This window comes from Protopterus annectens, chromosome 2.part0 (assembly GCF_019279795.1).
Source record: "Protopterus annectens isolate FY-2018-M chromosome 2.part0, PAN1.0, whole genome shotgun sequence".
Classification (NCBI taxonomy): Eukaryota; Metazoa; Chordata; order Ceratodontiformes; family Protopteridae; genus Protopterus; species Protopterus annectens.
The window spans coordinates 477,010,721-477,026,550 of record NC_056728.1 but is presented as its reverse complement, the minus strand read 5'-3'; the positions used below and the strand labels follow the sequence as shown (position 1 = coordinate 477,026,550).

General features: G+C 41.0%; 1 protein-coding gene across 1 annotated transcript in view; it reads right to left on the bottom strand.

Moving 5' to 3' along the window:
• MUS81 (MUS81 structure-specific endonuclease subunit) overlaps positions 1 to 15,830 on the bottom strand; it is a 597,219-nt gene that overhangs the window by 453,130 nt on the left and 128,259 nt on the right. The window lies entirely within an intron of this gene.

Sequence of the window (15,830 nt, the reverse complement as noted above, 5' to 3'; positions counted from 1 at the left end):
ATCAGAACTGATTACAGCTTCTGAGTAGTCAAAAGCACTCATTGTTATAGTGCATTTCATTTTCCTAATCAGAAAGGCACATTTAAGACTAAAAGTGCAGGTTTCACTGGTGGCAGGGAACAAGGAAAATAAGTGTCTCTGAATCAATCTTTTCAAACCCCAAAAGACAATTAAAACCCACATTTTTCAAATATGTAGCTCAATGTCTACATTTTATTTATTTATATAATCCAATAATACCTGCTGGTAAATCACACCATGGATACGTAGACTCACTCAAGGCACCAAAATGATATCCAAATTCAAATTAAATAGATCCGTGTATTCCAAACACTTGCGAAAAGACTATTCAGTCATGATAACCTGGAAACAATACAGTTGACGCATTTCATCCAAAGGGACTATTCAGTCACAGTAACTTCCGAACAATACTATTAGAGTAAAAACTAGTTTATTGTGAGTGAGCGCTTTCGCTTACAGCTTTTTCAAACTTCTAAATAAACCAATCACAAAAGCCCATATATATAGAAAGGGTTAAAAACAATTAATCAATTAGTCAGACAACCATAAAAGGTATACGTGCATATATTACAATCCAAGCATTTCATATTGCACGTTATAAAAACATTTTTCATATTGAAATAAAAAACATGATATATGAACATTAAAACCATGTGGTTTTACTCAGTCTCCACACACACACATATATATATATATATATATATATATATATATATATATATATATATATATATATATATATATATATATATATATATATGTGTATATGTTAATTATTAAAAAATTAACTTAATAAAACATTTTAATATATCTAAAATTTCTTCACTGGTATAAACCATAACCACTAAAATATAAAAGTGTCTATGCTGATATGAACTATTTAGAACATGATGAATTAACTAATGAAAGTTACAATGTAAATGTATCAATAAATTATAAATACAAAATTATATACATATATATCTATGTACACATGTGTACATACACATGCTTACACAATTTCATAAATGGCATCAATGATCCACTCCATTAACTACAGAATTTGCTAATACAAGAAAATTACAAAACTTTACCAAATAAACAGAGGCATAAAAACAGATGGCGGGCTCTTCTACATGCACCATAATCACTGCAGCATGGAACCCAAGTACTGACATTTCTGTTTACTTCATGCATTCGTTATGTTTGCATAACTAAACTTCATCACACATATTTGACACTGAGAAATGGAAACACCTGTGCAGCTTTTAAAAATAACACAAACTCAAAACCCAATGTAAGATTATAAAAGAGGTGCCTACATGCACCTCCAACACGGGAAGTGACACCACTCAACCTCTGCTACTTGTATTTTCTATTCCAAAATTGCTGTACGTCAGAGTAAAGGGAATTTTCCAAGATAGTGCAATCTCAGAATTAGTATGCAAAAAACGCAGTCTTGGAATTAGTACAAAACAAATGCAATCAATCAATTAATATACACTTCAAACGTGGAAGTGTCAAACACCAGTTGTGAACTTCTCCACTGAAAGGAATGTCAGAAGTCAGACATTAGCTAGGTGCTAAGAAAAATCAGAGACAGAGCAATTAGGTCATTTCACTTTCATAACTAGGAATGGATTGAGGCATTTTGTTATATAAACATTTACATGACACAAAAGTAAGTGGTTGGAGCAAATTAAAATATACCTGGCTAAGAACTTGTACAGCAAACAGCAGTAGTGTACTTGCCATAGCAGCAGATTAGATGATCAGAGTCCCTGCAATTCAACACATGTGAGACTTATCTGAAGGAGCAAATCACCATGGCAAGCAAAAACTTTCCCAGGCTCCAACTCCTCCCCATTACCCATAATGCATTGTGTTTCTCTTTCAGTGCAAATGGAGAAGAGCACTGTTTGACAGCAAAGCACATCTATGAAGAACCAAAGTAGGGAAAAACCAAACTTCTCAAGGCCAACACAGGGCTATGAAAAGGACTTGTGACCTGTTAACCTTTGCTTTTGGAGAAATCTGGGACTAAAGGAAAATGGGGGAAATTTTGGCACACAAAATCCGTGAATTGCTGCACCAGAAGGGGCAGCAGGGGAAATGTTGCTGCTCTTGGAATTAGTAGAGGATGCAAACAGGTCATAACAAGGCTTCACCTAGGAATAGAAAATATTCCATTTAAACGGCAAGCTTAGAGACCATATGTGCAGCAACAGTCACTGATCCTGTCTTCCTCCAGAATATGGGCTACTACAAGAAAATGATTTATCATAGCCCATTCCCACACTCTCAGGATAGTCTAATAAAGGGGATAAGATCATGTCCGATCCTTCTTGTTTATGTAGCACGCTACAGCCATGTTGTATTTGTCAACTGTAACAGCAAAATGAGGGAGAGTCTTGAAAGAGCAAGTACTAACTGGTCTTATCTCCAACATGTTTATGAGCAAAGTGGCTTACAAATGTGACCAGATACCTTGGATGGTCACAGTTTGACAATACCCTCATCAACACAAGTCTGACATCCACAGTGATGGTCACTGATGGGAAGGTGGAAGAGACTGGCCAGAGTAAGGCAGTGGGTTTCATCTAGGTAAACAAAAAGTCAAAAACTTGGTGCCACTGGGTTTTAAGCAACCATTGCAGGATTCTCATGTGATACTTGGCTTTAGGTACTGGAAACAGTATATGTGTGTGATGACCCCTAAAGTCCCAAGTCAAAGGCTAATGGGACAGATGCATGTGGGCATGCTGAATCACTGGATCCTCAGCAGGGAAAGCCTGACCTTGCAGGAACAAGTGACTAGGGGACAACAATAAAAAATGAGTGCCTGAGAGGATTGCACTTGAAACTTCAAAGCGTTTATCATGATTTATAGGTAAATACTAGGCAATCAGTCTGTAGACTATTACAAACCTAGCCAATAACCAGAGGTCAGAATCAAACACTGTAGACTGGGTCTTTGAGGTAAAGACCTTAACCATCATGCAAACACTCCCTCCTACAGAACATGATAGGTGTACTACACATTCCCAAGATGACATATCATCTCACTAGGAACCAGTTGTTCAGTTAAGGAAATACTTGTACACTGCAACATCTGGTGTGCTGTGACCATGACAATATTTTTATTTATTTTTATTTTATTTTACATTTGTTGACCGAGATAGTCCGACTGGATACATGTCCATTTTCAGCGGAGGCACAGGGAGAAAAGCTCCCAGATAATAATACACATTTAATATTTATTTGGTAAATACACAGGGGGCTGTAGAAGTATCAAACAATACTGTCCAAGAATGGTATACTTCCAGGGAGGATATTAAGAACTACCCTGACATCTTGGCCCATCTCTATGTACAAATATGCATCCTGAAGGCCCAAACAGCACATCCAGTATTCTCTTGACAAGCAAGGAAGAATAGTTTGCTCAGAGATCATCTGGAATGTCTGCATTGGACTAAATTTACTGAGATACTGATGGTCAGTCTGAGTTACTTTGTTTTTACAGCCATAAAGAACCTTGACTAGTATACACACCTTTTCTAGTTTGGAGGGACTTCTCGGATGGTCCTTTTTTTGATTAAGGTTGAGGAACCCACTTCTTGCCACATTCCTCTGATGGAGTGGAATGTGAGGTAACAAAAGGAAGTGAAGTTGGAGTGGAGTGTGGAATATGCAGCCTCCGCATATTGTGGCCCAAGTCCATCTGTCCCGCATGATGGTCATCTACAAAGAAAGAGGGGCAGAGAGTCCCAGACTTCCCTGTGACAGGGTAGGATAGTCAGGCAAGACTTCAGGGATTTTTTTGTTGGTGCTGTCCCCTGAAAAAAGTACCACAACATTCTTTGTTTTGTCTATTTTTGTCTTTCGGTGGGAAACCCTACAGCCGTGTTGGCTCGACAGTTGGCATCTCCACTGCTGAGAATTTGGCTTGAGCGACATCAGTCAAAGATTCTTCTACACCTGAGCAAATATATATATTGTGGTGTCCTGAAGCAGACACTCAAAGCCGCAAGAAATTTTGAAATAGTTTTCATCCTCCACTACATTTTCTCATACTTTAAAGCCTAAAAGTATCAGTCTCTTAACGAAAGATAACTGACTTTGCCAAAAAGTTCAAAACAAGTAGAGCCAGGAATTACTGTGGACAGTAATGTCAATGCCCTCTACCATTGCTGCCTCATCCATGGCACAACAAGCCAGGTGTTTGAACAGGTTAGATAAAGAAGTGATAGCTGCCACCACAAAAGCCAATTCTGATTTAAGTTCAGCTTCATTCTCAAGCAACTGCTCTAGCTTCTTGCCCAACCTGTAGGCAAGCTCACGTCAAAACAATAACATGTGTAGCGGACAGTAAAGTGTCCTTACACAAAATGTGAATAATGTATAGATTTTCTGTAGGGATCTGGAAGCCTGGATTCCCTGCAAATAGGGGGGATAGCAGGAACTTTAAGAGGAGGCCCATTCTTTAGAGTCACTGCAGAAGCAAATGAAATTTATAGCTGGCATCTGCACCAAAGCATCCCAGGCCATAGTGCTGCTGCAAATAAGGGGGATAGCAGGAACTTTAAGATGAGGCTCATTCTTTAGAGTCACTGCAGAAGCAAATTAAATTTATAGCTGGCGTCTACACCAAAGCATCCCAGTCCATAGTGTTGGGGGATCCTATCTTGTCTCTTAGGAATGGGGGCCACCACAAAGAGATCTTTCCTTGCCACACTGGTAGCAAGAAAAATCATCAAACCTCCTGAAGGTTCTTCTCAAAGGATTAAGATGGCTTTTATGTGCAACCCCCTCTTTTTCACTTGCACTCTAAAAGTTAAGATTTGCGGTCATCTACAGGAAGCACTGATTAACCATTTTCAGCCCCATCTTCAGTGTCTGGAAATGTAACTCAGAGGGTGGGGGGAGGTAACTTGGTTCCTTTTGCATGTGTGCTTCCTTGGTCTCCTCAGTGGGAGGATTCCAAGGAGAAGGAAGCTGATGAAGAGTCAAACCTCTGTGGAGACGTTCTGACCTACTATCCAGAAAGAATGGGAACTTGCAGGAACAGTTGAGAACAGTCTTGAATCAGGACCAGTTCATTGGCCAACATTTAGGGATGCACTTGCACTGAAGTGTGCAGTGCCAGCACAGTGGTCCAAGTCAACAGTGAGGAGATCGACATTAACAAGGGGGAAAAAACAGATTAGCACTGATGCTTGCACCAAATGCACTGGTGCCAAAATTGAGCATCAAATTGATGCCCTGATGTCTCTTAGAAGCACAGCTGTCAAACCTTCTAGTCCTTAAGGCTGAGGATGCATAGAGATGGAATAGTACACGCCCCAATCTCATTCCCCCAGTCCAAACCTTGGAACTGAGAAAGAGCTCAATGCTAAATACATTGGTGCCAGAAACTGCTGTACAGTTGACGAAGAGTGACAGGACTATGGTTTCATGACGGTGACAGTTGATTTTGACACACCTACCAACACTGATCATGACACTGGATGAGTGCTTTCTTGTCCAGCCAAAAATCATATCTTAGATTTTTATTAAAAAAGTGTTATAAAGTCAAGACAGTTTTCCTCTTAGTCTGTAACCAATACTATACAAATGTAATGTTTTACTAACATTGAGTGTAAGTCTATGTTTTTTTAATCCCTTACTTTTCAGAAAACCTCTAGAATGATTCTAGATGGCAGACATCACTTGTTGAAAATTGACAAAAGTTACTGCTGCATTTAATAACTGGTCTACCCACAATGCACACAACACACCAGGGTCTCTAGCTTCTGTTACTTTAAATAGTAAACCATCAACAGTAATCCCATCTTCCTCATTGCTTTAGCTTTTATAGTGAAGACATGTTCATTAAAACAGAAATCCTGTCCTGCAATTATTCCCAGGTCCTTTGTACTATTTCTAATGTCTGTCTAATAGTAAAACTGAACTTGTTAACCAATCAGAAGTAACCACTAACATTTTCCATGTTTTTTTATACACTACCCCCTAATTTATTGTCTTCATCCCATATACTGATACAAAAATTTGAAGAAAAACAATAATTTGGTTATCATTTCTTTTAACATACAAACATAAGTACATTCAGTATAGTTTAAATAGCAACAATAAAATTCTTAAGAATATAGTACCCCCCCAGGAAAAAATATACACAATATATAGAATATATAAAACATGCCCGTGAGATATTAATTAAAACAAAATGAGGTACTCCAGAGAGTAAAGTTCAGTACAGTAAGTAGTAAAAAGAAGTTATGTACTCACCATAATGTTCTGTCTGTGTTGTCGATCTTCATTCTTTCCTCACAAATGGGTTTGGATCCGATCCATCAGATCCAATTTGGCTGATGCTACAGCTCACAGCCACCAGATCTCTCGAGCTTCTCCCTTACCCACAGTGCACCTTTACCTCAGATCTTGTTTGCTGCTACACAGCATAGAAGGATAAAGATAATTATGGGAAGGCAAATCCAGAATCATATATACATATAAATGTACCTATTCAGAGGCCATGTAAATGCTCGTTCCCCCAGACGTCATGGACAGGGGTAGGTGGGAGGGGAGGAAAGAATGAAGATGGACAACAGACAGAACATTACAGTGAGTACATAACTTCTTTATCCGATGTTGTCAATCTTCATTCTATTCTCACAAATGGGACAGCATCCCTAGCTACTTGAATCCAGGGTGGATTCAAGAAAGGATATTCCTGAGCACCATACCTCTGGAGACCAGATCTAATTTGTAATGAGTTGTAAAGGTATGAGGAGTAGCCCAAGTTGCTGCTGCACAAATATCATCCATAGACATCCTAGATTGAAAAACTGTAGTCACATATCTAGTGCAGTGTGCTTTCAACGGCTGTGAAAGAGAAATGCCTAAATTATTATAGATAAAGGAGATGCAAACTGTTAACCACTTTGATAGACTAACTTTAAAAATCAATTTTCCCAATTTTGATCCAGAGAAGGAAACAAATAGCTGGTCTGCTTTTCTAATTTTTACTGTTCTATGCAGATAGAATCACAATTGTCTATGAACAGCCAGTAAATGTAAGCTATATTCTTTCTTGGTAAATTTAGGAAAAACACTGGCAAATTGATAGTACTATTTATGTTGGATTCTGACACCACCTTTGGAAGAAAGGACGGTTTGGTATGCAAGGTCATTCTATTTTTGTGAAAAAACAAGTAAGGAAGTTTAGAAGATGGTGCTTTGATCTCAGATATTCATCTTGTAAAAGTGATGGCACCCAAGAAAATAGTATTCCAGGAGAGATATTTAAGGTCACATGTAGCCGTTTGTTCAAAGGGAGGTTATGCAAGAGACTGCAGCATTAAATTTAGATCCCATGGAGGTGTACTGTCTTTAAAATGAGGCTTTAGAAGTGTCTTTTTTTAAGACGGCCTTGCTTAATTTGTGAGAAGCTATGGGTGTGCCATTCAATCCTGTATGGTAATTTGAAAGTGCTGCTAACTTTACCCTAATGGTTGCGGTACTAGCACCATTTTGAAAAAGTTGAGCAAGGAAATCTAGTATGTGATAAATAAAGGCTAAAAAGGGGTCAAGTCTATACTGTTGAACCCAAATGGCAAACCTGTTCCATTTACTTGAATATGTTTTCCTTGTCAAGGGTTTATGGGAAGACAGAATTACAAGTCAGATAGGGGATGAGAGCATAAATTGTCCGGCTACTAAGGGAACTGGAGAAGCCAAGCAGTCAGCTTGAGGTTTGGTATATCCAGGTGTGACATGCCCATCAGTGAGACAGGAAGTCCAGAGTCAGGTCTAGGTTCCATGGTGGTTGAACCAGATGGGACCATAGGAAGGGAAACCAAAATTTGTTGAGGCCAATAGGGAGCAATAAGGACCACAGTGCTCTTCAACCTGGCAGCTTTCTGCATGAATTTTGGAATCAACGGGGTTGATGGGAATGCATAAAGGAGACCGGGAGGCCAACAGTGAAGTGGAACATGCCTCGGTGACTGTCCCTGCAACGGAATCAGGGCAAAGTAGTTGCTGTACTTGTTGCTTAGGAAAGATGCAAAAAGATCACAGCATAGCTGGCCAAATCATTGGAAAATCTTGTTCGCCACCTTCTCTATGAGCGACCACTCATGTGGGAGTAGTATGCATTTGCCCAGTTTGTCCACAATCACACTGGATCTCACCGGAATGTGCGTCGCTAAAAGAAAGCAGTCTGAAGAGATCACCCACTGCCAAACCCTGAGCACTTCGACACAATGGATAAGATCTGGTTCCCTCCTGTTTGCTGCTGTACCGGATGACAGACATGTTATCCATTGAATTGCAATTGTCCCAAAGGGGAGAACATCTTGAAATGCTTGCAATGCCAAGAGCGCTGCTCTCATCTCTAGGACAGTTATATGCAAATTGGCCTCTTCGGGTGACCAAGCACCCTGGACTGTTTTCCCCAGATAATGCCCCCCACCCTAACTAGGAAGCATCCATGGTCACTATGGCCTTGGGCTGTTGGGGAATGAATGGATGACCATGTAACAGTTGACAGGACTGGATCCACCCATAGAGCTCTCTTCTGCAAGTGTTGGTAATTTTTATCTGATACAACACTGACTGAAGATTGACCATTGAATAACCAACATCCACTGCAGGATCTGCATGTAAAACCTGGCCAATGGAACCAAGGTTATCGCTGCAGACATAAGGCCCAGAGTTTGGAGGACTGTGCTGGCTGAGACTGATCTACTGTCTACAACCTTCTTGACTTATGGCCTTATAGTTAGAACTCGATGTAGTGGAAGGGAAGCAATGGCCGTCTGTGTTGCGCAGAGCTCCAATAAATTCCAATGTTTGAGTTGGTTGAAGTTGTGATTTGGTATAGTTAGCATTACTCCTAGGACAGCACAGGTGTGGAGAATCTGATCTCTTAACTGTATGAGTCTATTACTTGTCAAATCAGTAATGAGCCAGTTGTCCAGGTAAGGAAACACCCGGAATCCCTGCAGTCTGAGGTGTGCTGCTACTACTGCCATGCATTTAGAGCTGTGGTGAATCCAAAGGGCAGTACTCTGAATTGGTAATGACTGGCTCCCAGATGAAAGCGTGGGTACTTCCTGGACCGCCTGTTCATCTTTACATGATAGCAGGCATCCTGAAGATCTGTCAAACACATCCAGTCATCCTTGCCCAGAAAGGGGAGAATGGACTGAACCGTGACTATCCGGAATTTGGTTCATTGAACAGATTTGTTTGGATTTGTGAGATCCAAAATTGGTCTCCAGTCCCCTGTCTTTTTGGCACTAAAAAACCTTGAGTAAATTCCGGATCCAAACTGGTCTGGTAGAACCTCTTGGATGACTCTTTTCTAACAGCTTTCGAACCTGAATTGCTGCTTGATCCCTATGACTAGGTGGAACACTGGGGATTTTTCCTGAGAAAAGGAGGTGGAAGGGAAAGTGGTATTATATAACCTCTGGATATAATCCGCCACACCCAAGTATTTTTTAATTCCAGGCAGGCTCACTGGTGCAGGGAAAATCTTCTCCCGACTGTCTCCAAAGGTGGACAGTCAGACCTCCATTCAGGAACGACGATAGGGTTTATCAAAGAAAGACTTAAGAACCCTGGTTTTGCGGGCTACTTCTGTCACAAGGGTGTCGATGTCCACTAGAGTCCCCCCCCGCCTCTGGAGACATTTCCTCCAGGTCTGTCATGGAATGGACCTTGAGATTTGTTGAACCACATTTTCCGGCTACTCCTTTGATTCTTAAAGAAGGATCTTGGGGGAGCAAAAAATGTATGCCCACAGCAGACAAGGTCTTACCATCTTTCTCACACCTGGATAGAGTTTCTTTCACTTTAGGGGCAAAAAGGATTGACAAAATTGGACTTGAATGGCTCTGCAAAGTTACATAAGCACATTTCAGGCATGCCTCCTCATGGAAATGCATGAACCTGCAGCTCTTGAGGTTCTTTCCATTATGTTGGAAATTAACCTCATGGAACTATTGGAAATAGCCTGTAGGATTGCCAACTGAGAAGTTACGGAATACTTAACCTCTGCAGATACAGTTCTTGAGAGAGTATTTGATAACTCTTTGGTCAAATCTTTCTGAAGTCTAACAAAATGTGCCAGACAGTTCAGCGATCGTAATACAAAAGTCACTGAAGCCCAAACATGCTTCCCCACTCTATCCATCACATGCGACTCCCTGTTGAGGGGATAGACAGTGGCACTCTCGTCTGCTAATTCCTTCTTTGTGGCCACATCAATGACCATGGCATCAAATGGAACACCTTTCCCCAAAACTGTCTGTCCACAGTTGATGCCATTATCTTGTCCGGTCTCCAAGGTATTGGTTCTATGGAGCCAAGTTCCTTCCATGCCCCCCTAGGGATCATGTCCATGAACTCGTCAGCAGGTGGAGTCACCCAGGAAGCAGAGGGTCCTGTACCGAAATTCTCTAAGAGAACAGAGTCCTCCAGTGTAGGGTTGGAGGATTGTCCAGCCACCTCTCTGTTTTAGGATTTCTAGTATGTCTCTGAAGGGAACAAGTGGGGACCCTTTGCCTTCTTCGAAATCCATGTCTTCGGTGGCTGACTCCTGTGGGGAGTCTAGGTGCTTCCTCTTGCACATCCTTTACCTGGGTACTTCCTCAGTGGGATAAGCTTAGGAAATCTTGGAAGAGAAAATCATAATTCCTTGAGGGGAAACTTGAGGTTTCAGCACAGAATGCCCCCATGGACAGAGTAGTTGAAGCATCATAGTGGAACAGGTAGGATCCGAGGATGAAAGCTCCATCAGGGCTGTCGAGGCAGTGAACACTCTCTTTGCAGCCTCAAACACAGAGCTTGAAAGAGCTAAAGAGAGGTTCTGATCTGAGAAACCAGGTTTCTGAATCATACCCTCTCTCTGATCTGTCTGTACCGCCCCTGAGGAGGAAGCCAGAGTCAAACTGTCCAGTGCCAACGCACCAAGGAATAGGGATGGCTCTGAAAATTTCAGAGTCCAATGCTGCACCCTGGACCCGGCAGACAGGCTTCAGCTCCAAGAGCTCTCCTGATCAAAAAAATCAGAGGTCTCAGAGATGTCAGATTCCAAGATAGAGATCCTCTGATCTGAGACTGACGGATCCGGATGACTGGCTCTGAAACTGAAACTCTAAGAAAGCAGATGGTGTCAGAGGAGGAACTTGCAGGAATGGTGCGATGGAAGTTCAGACAATTTGACCCAGAAGGGTAGGTGCCAAGGGAAGACCAATCTGCCGCTGAGCAGAAAGGCTTTTCCTCACCACTCTCTCCACATTATCTTCTGTAACACTTCTGGAAGAACTAGTAGAGTATATGAAGATGGATGCTGGTCTCTGCCAAAAAAGAAAGAAAACAGTGATGGAAGCTTGCCTGCTACTGGGTCAACTGACTAGTACGAGGACAATATAGAGTCTCCGAAGGCTGTGACTGATCCAACTTGGATTGTGCCGGCACTATAATATTCATTTTAGATGTTGTAAGATCCAAAGGAGCAGTCGGATCCAAAATTTCATCTGTTTCTGCTCTGGGGTTGAGACTGGATGTTTAACGCTCCATTTCTTTGTTCTGCTGTAATAAATCAGAAATAATACTTTTGTCCAAGGATTCTTGTCAAGTATCTTAAGAAATAACCTACTTTTGTTTATTTTAGTCTCAGTTAAGGTGACTTCTTTTAAATGAAGATAAACATTTTTCAAAGGATGGCGGCAAAATTGAGCAACGCTTAGTGATACTTTTCCTTGCCACTGCCAAAATGGTGCAGAGCAGGAAGAGATTCTCGTTGCTACTACCATTTATATTAAACGGAACTAAAAACCTGGTTAAAGAAAGAATCGGACCATAAAGCTTTAAGGAAATCATCTACTGAATTACAAAATGCTTTCAAAGGAGAACATTTAAACAATAAATGCATCTAATCTGCATTACAAATCTTGGTACACCTCCAACATTTAACTGAGCTGTTTGCCTTTATTTTGGCTATTCTATTTGAAGTTAAGACCTGTATAAAAAAATTCCAAGTAAATATATGCCAGTGTTGAGACCAAGATGCATTTTTAACCGAATTAAATATTCGGTATTTCTGCTCTTGATTTAGTAAAATGTTATGTTCCAATATTATAGGTTTCCAAAATTTTTCATTTAGATTAGTGCTGTACTCTATCAGAATTTTAAAAATCGGAGAGAAGGTTTTCTACCTTAGATTTGTTGTATAACATAGAAAAGTTAATTAGTTTAGTTTTTTATGACATGAATATGCAAGAAATAAACATTTGTCTTGAGCTTATATTTTAATATTCTGTAAAAGTAACCAGTCTTGATCCAAATCATGAACATTTATAAGCTGTTGAAAATCTATTACTTTTAGATATTTAAAATATTGATGCCAGCAAGAAAACCCTTTGGTCTCCCAAAAGTCAAGTTTAAGTGTAGAGACTTTATTAAAGAAAGATTTGGATATACCTTTACTTGTTTATTTATTTACTGACATTTGATTACCAGGAAAGTCTGACTGGGTAGGAACAGATTTTCAGCACAGGCCTGGAAGGAAAGCTCCAAAGTATTACAAACATTTTAAGAATAATATGTTTCATCATCATCTTCTTTCGGCTGTTCCAGTTAGGGGTTGCCACAGCAGATCATCTGTTTCCATTTCTTGCTGTCCTCTGCATCTTACTCTGTCACACCAACCACCTGCACATCCTCCCTCACCACATCCATAAACCTCATCTTAGGCCTTCCTCTTTTCCTGTTACCTGGTAGCTTCATCCTTAGCATTTTTTTCCCAATATACTCAGCATCCCTACTCAGCACATGTCTAAACCAATGTAATTTTGCCTCTCTGGCTTTGTCTCCAAACCTTCCAACCTGGGATGACCCTCTAATATACTTATTCCTGATCCTGTTCACACTCATCACACCCAGTGCAAATCTTAACATCTTTAACTCTGCCACATCCAGCTCTAACTACTGCCTTTTTGTCAATGCCACGGTCTCCAACCCATATAACATAGTTGGTCTCACTACCCTCTTGTAGACCTTCCCTTTCACTCTTACTGGTACTCGTCTGTCACAAAACACTCCTGACACTCTTCTCCACCCACTACATCCAGACTGTACTCTCTTCTTCACCTCTCTTCCACACTCACCATTATTCTGAACTGTCGATCCCAAGTATTTAAACTCATCCACCTTCGCCACCTCTACTCCCTGCATCCTCACCATTCCTCTATCCTCCCTCTCATTCACACACATATATTCTGTCTTAGTCCTGCTGACCTTCATTCCTCTTCTCTCTAGAGCATATCTCCACCTCTCCAGGGTCACCTCCACCTGTTCCCTACTCTCACTACAGATCGCAATGTCATCGGCAAACATCATAGTCCACGGGGACTCCTGTCTGATCTCATCTTTCAACCTATCACCACTGCAAATAAGAAAGGGCTCAGAGCTGATCCTTGATGTAATCCCACCTCCACCTTAAACACACCCGTCACTCCCACCGCAGACCTCACCACTGTCACACTACCCTCACACATATCTTGTACCACTCTTACATACTTCTCTGACACTCCCAACTTCCTCATACAATACCACAACTCAGTTTATAATCTTTAAAAATAATACAAAAAAATACAACTTTATTTGTACCAAATTAGACATAATATGAAAACACTGGTTAAGAATAGACAGGTTATATGACAATAATTTAATATAAAAACTTTAGCCAGTTTATAGGGAAAGTAAAGGTAAGTTAGTATAATACAAACAGGAATTGCCATACAAAGTGAGATAAAATCAGAGTTATGGTGCAGTTAGATAGGGAAGAAGGGATAGTAAGGCGATGCAAGACAGGAAATGGTATTTGTCCACATTTAGGGATATAGTTTTATAATGGTGTTGAGCAAGGACGGAGTCAGCTTTCGGGTAGGAAATCTTTCAGAGTGGTACTGAAGGATGGGATGGAAGGTACTGACCTCAAGGATACAGATAAGGCATTCCAGGCCTTAGAAACATGGTAGGAATACAGACTGTGCCGAGCAGATTTGACAGGTTTGTGGACAAAAAAGAAGTTATGTACTTACCATAACGTTCCATGTGAATTGTTCATCTTGCCTTTATTCTTACAGAAGGGTTCGGAGCCGAGCCATCGGCTCCAAGTCGGCCGCTTTACTAGGCTAAACAGCTCAGAATAGCTCGAGGCCAGACCTCTATCCCATGATGCTCTCTGTCCTACCCCAAATCTAGTTTGCTGAACTCAGCAACAATAAAAAGCAACTCAGAAGTACTCCAGCCAGAGTAAGAATCCCAGGAAAAGACTACCAGACCCCAAGTCTACCCATTCTTCGAGACCCTGGAGGGGGATGGTGGGTGGAAATGCAAGAATAAAGGCGAGATGAACAACTGACATGGAACGTTATGGTAAGTACATAACTTCTTTATGTGAAGTTGTTCAATCTCTCCGCTTATTCTTACACATGGGTAGCGTCCCAAGCACCCTAATCCTGGGTGGCTCACGAGAGCATATTCCTGAGGACAGTGGAACCAAAGGAAGCCCTGTCCCTGGAGGCTTTGTCCACTTTGTAATGAGTGATAAAGGTATGAGGCTGGCAGCTGCACATACAGTATCCAAAGGTAAACGAGCCGAATAAGCTGAAGACGTGGAGACCGCTCTAGCTGAATGGGCCTTCATTTCATATTCTAATGTTTGGTTGGCTGAAGAGAAAATAAATTTAATGCAGTCAGTTAACCACTTTGAAAGGGTAACTTTAGAAACTGAGAATCCTTTCTTGGCGTCCGAGTAAGATACAAAACGTTAGTTAGATCTTCAAAATTCCTTTGTCCTGTCCAAATAGTATCTCAATTGTCTGTGGACATCAAGTTTATGCAACATGTATTCCAACTGATTAAAATGATTATGGAAAAAGGTTGAAAAGCTCAATAGTTTGGTTCAGATTGGTCTCAGAGCACATTTTTGGCAAAAATGAAGGATTAGTCCTTAGTGAAACCCTGTCTGGATGAAACACCAAATATGGTGGCTTGACAGAAAGGGCTTGAAGCTCAGATACCCTGCGTGCTGAGGTAATGACCACCAAGAAAATAGTCTTCCAGGATAGGAACTTCAATTGACAGGATGATGCAGGTTCAAAGGGAGGAAAAATAATGTGGGACAGTACAAAATTTAGATTCCAGGGAGTAAAGGGCTGTCTAACAGGAGGCCTGAGATGAATGATGCCCTTAAGAAAGACTCGACATAATCTGTGCAACATTAAGTTAGAACACTCAGCTCCAAGATGAAAATTTGAGATGGCAGCCAGTTCTATTCTAATTGTGGTAGCTGCAGCACCTTTTTGAAAATGTTTAGAGAGAAATTCCAGAATACTAGCAATACGGGGCACATAGGGATCAGCGTTGTTTTGAGAAGCCCAAAGGGCAAAACGCTTCCATTTACTAGCATATAACTTTCTGGTAGAGGCCTTATGGGAAGATACAAGAATTTGTTGTACCTCCGAAGAAAAATCATGTGACCTGGCTAGGAAGGGAATTGGAGCAGCAAGCTGTCAGTCTGAGGGAATGAAGAGAGGGGTGGAGGGTCCCTGACAAATGCGTCAGAAGATCTGGAACTGGGTCCAGAATCCAAGGTTCCTTCAGTTGGTAGAGTTGGAGGAAGGGGAACCAAATCTGACGAGGCCAAAGTGGGGCTATTAGGATTACCATCCTGCCGAGGGCTTTGGTCTTCTGTAAGAACTTGGGAATCAGGGGAATAGGAGGAAAAGCATACAGGAGTCCCGGGGACCAAT